Raw genomic sequence first — 3,767 nt, 5'->3', positions numbered from 1 at the left:
TGCCTTGCACGGGGCTCACAGACCCAAGCCCAGCGGGCCGGAGACCCCTGGGGGGATGGCGGCAGAGGGGCCTGCACGGGCTGAGGGCTCAGTGTCACTCCCTGCTTCCTGCTAATCTCTCTCCACTCCCAGGTGTGAACGCCCCTCCGCCTTGATGGCCCACTGCTCCAGCCCCCCCGTTCCTCTGCCTGGCATCTGCCAATGGTCCCTGGCCGTGACTCGGTTTCCCTGCTCCCTTGTTGCTACCCCAGCTGCCCTCTGCCCCTCTCGGGAGCAAGCCGGGGCCAGGTGTTTGCACAGCACCTGGCGCGCCGGGGCGCCAGCTACATATAACATGGGCCGGCACGGACATGTCACCAGCCCTGCAGTACACGCGCCCAGAGAGGGGAAGCCCTTTGGGGGGGTGGGATCCCTGCAATCGCACACACGGAGGCAGGGCCGGGCTCTCCCCAGCCCACGGGTCTCCACAGGCTCCGGCACGCGTGCCTGGATTCGCTGCCCGGGTCCTGGCGCACCCGGCCCGCGGGGGGAGCGGGAGGCTTCGCTGCAGCCGGAGACGCCCCACGCGCTGGGGGGCAACACGGGCCCCTCGGGCAGCCCCACACGCCCGAAGGGATGCCACGAGGGGGAGAGAGGACAGCTTTCCTTGGGCTGCAGGGATTAGGGCACCCCCAGCCATGTTGGCTGCTCTGCTTTCTGCTCCCTGCCCTATCCTCTGCTCTGCTTTCTGCTCTCTGTCCTGTGCTCCCAGCCCCATTGGCTGCTCTGCTTTCTGCTCCCTGCCTGACCCCTGCTCTGCTCTCTGTTCCCTGTTCGAGCTGCGTGTCCTGACACCACTACAGGGCCCCAGTGAGAAGCAGCAGCATGGACCACGGCTAATGCAGACCAATGAATTCAGAGGCGACCGGCGCTCCGGAGCCGCCAAACTGGTCGCACCGATTCCTTGGGGGGATCTTCAGACACCGGTCTGGGCACAATGAGCGGGAGGGGATGTGATCCTCTCCCAGTCCCAGAAAAGGCACAATAATATACAGCAAACACAAGATACCCAGCGACATGACCCCAGAACGCACAGCCGCAAGTGTGTGGGGGTCTTACAGGAGGTTAAGCCTTTTGGGGGGCACCGGGGCAGGGACCCCGAAGGAGGGCAGCCAGCGGGGGAGGCCGGAGGGGCGTCAGCTGCTGGCAGCGGGGGCTGGTCCGATGCCCACGTGCAGCAGAGCAGGCCACAGACATCTCTGCTTCCAGAGCAGGGGCAGAGCGATGGGGCAGGGGGGCATTTCCAGACGGCTCTTGACAAGAGTGGAGCAAAACAGACGGGGCTCGTCAAAGGATGGGGAGCAGCTCTGGGCTCCACATTGGAAAAAGCCCCTGGAGAAGCTGGAGAGAGGCAGAGGGGGCAACTAGGGAGTCGATGGGGGGGAGGTCGAGGGAGCCGAGCATGCTCCGACGGGGGGAAAGGGCTGCGGGCGCGACATGGGAGCTGCTGGCTGGTACCTGGCAGCTGCGCAGAGAAGAGGAAGGGCAGCTTTATGTCTTGCTGCCAAGAGCAGGGCGTGGACCCAGGCTCTGAAGTTGCAAAGCAGGTTTGGGCATGAGGCTGAAGTCGGTTCCTTATTCCCAGGTCCTTATTCCCGGCTCCCGGTTCCTTTTTCAAAACTAATCTAGACCCAATAAAAATTGTTATTAATGAATTCAACATCCTAAAGAAAGAGATTTTCATCAGCTATGCATAGGTACTAATTAATATGTAAAATAATATTCCACATCAAGTTCAGAGCCCTAAATGAAGGTCAGATTAGGATGGGATTATGGGGCAAAATACTTCTCAGGCCACCCCAAATTTGCTGTCAAGTGACAGCACCCCCCAGCCACTCTGCTAAGCACCCCATGGTGGCACCAACGTGTGGTGTGGGGTGGCCCAAGAAGGATTTCTGGGTATAATCCCAGCCCAAATAACAGGTCCTTATTCAGGACCAGATACTTAGCAGAGTGGCTGGGGTGCTGTCATTTGGCACCCTGGCACAACCAAACCATGCTCTGGGCTGGGCAAGTCTGTGGTCAGAGATGTCCAGGATAGTCCCCTGGTGCCACAGAGGTGTGGTCTGGGGTGGTGCAAGACAGATTTCCAGCTATAATCCCAGCCCAAAATCCAGTTCCTTATTCGGATCCATATACTTTGCACTGTGCTGGGCTGCTTACAGTAGGCAGGCTGGCACAGCCAGACCGCGCTTTGGGCCGGGCAAGTCTGTGGTCAGAGATGTCCAGCAGTGTCCCCCGGTGGCACAGAGATGTGGTCTGGGGTGGCCCAAGAAGGATTTCTGGGTATAATCCCTGCCCAAAATGCAATTCCTTATTCAGGTCCATTCATTTAGCACAGTGGCCGGGGTGCTGTCATTTGGCAGCCTGACACGGCCAAACCTCACCTTAGGCCTGGCAAGTCTCGGTCAGAGATGTCCAGCAGTCAGCAGTGTCCCCCGGTGGCACAGAGATGTGGTCTGGGGTGGCCCAAGAAGGATTTCTGGGTATAATCCCTGCCCAAAATGCAATTCCTTATTCAGGTCCATTCATTTAGCACAGTGGCCGGGGTGCTGTCATTTGGCAGCCTGACACGGCCAAACCTCACCTTAGGCCTGGCAAGTCTCGGTCAGAGATGTCCAGCAGTGTCCCCCGGTGGCACAGAGATGTGGTCTGGGGTGGCCCAAGAAGGATTTCTAGCTATAATCCCATCCCAAATTCCAGTTCCTTATTCAAATCCAGATACTTCGCACAGTGTCTAGGGGGGTGGTGTCAGTTGGCAGCCTGGCACGGCCAAACCGTGCTTTGGGCCGGGCGGGACTGTGGCCAGGGGTCTTTGGGACAGTTCCCCAGTGGCATCACCACAAAATTTGGGGTGGCCCAAGAAGTATTTTGCCCCATAATCCCATTCTAATCTGACCTTCATTGAGGGGTCTGTACTTGATGTGGAATATTATTTTACATATTAATTAGTACCTATGCATAGCTGATGAAATTCTCTGTCTTTAGGATGTGGAATTCATTAATAACCGCTGCTCACGCTGCCTTTGGGGGGCAGGCAGGGATTTGCCCCCTGCTCAGCTTGGCCCGGCAGGGCCGGGGGGGATTTCCCCTCCCTCTGCAGCGGGGACACGGCCTGGGCCTGGGCTCTCCCCAGCGCCCACCAACCCCCTGTGGCAGCTGAAAAGTGTGCCTGTGTGATAAAGGTGCTTGCTGAAGGCCCTATGAAGATTAGACCAAGTGTTTTGCTGTATTTGTTTAGATATTAAGCTATATGTTGTTGCTAAAAGCCTAATTAAAGTTTAAGATGTAGTGAGGCTTTGTATAAAGTAAGGCCTAGTAAATTTAACAAAACCTTGAAGTATAGTAAGGCCTTGTGGTGTAGTTAAAATTACCTTATCAAAGGAATGCAAGGCTTGTACTGCTATTGGTCAGTCTAAAGACAGTTAAAGTAAAAGAAATCTGAGTGGTTGTACGTTATCAGAACCGTTCAAAAGCTTTTAATGGGCTAGAATATCTAGAAACCATTCAAAAAGAAGATACATCTCTGTGAAAAGGATTAGTGAGCTGTTGCCTGGATCAGTGGGCCAGTGGACCTCGAGGAGCCCAAGAACTGCATTCCAGGGTCCTTCCCGGTACCCCTCGGACAGCGCTGTTCAGGGACGCCTGACTTTGCTGAACTTTGTGGAAAGAGAAGCTTGCTGTGCATCAGGCATCAGAGGGGACTGCCGATAAGTTGCCGACGTGAA

This window comes from Alligator sinensis, unplaced genomic scaffold (assembly GCF_000455745.1).
Source record: "Alligator sinensis unplaced genomic scaffold, ASM45574v1 scaffold1332_1, whole genome shotgun sequence".
Lineage (NCBI taxonomy): Eukaryota > Metazoa > Chordata > Crocodylia > Alligatoridae > Alligator > Alligator sinensis.
The sequence above is the reverse complement of the archived record's forward strand: the minus strand, read 5'-3'. Positions refer to the sequence as shown.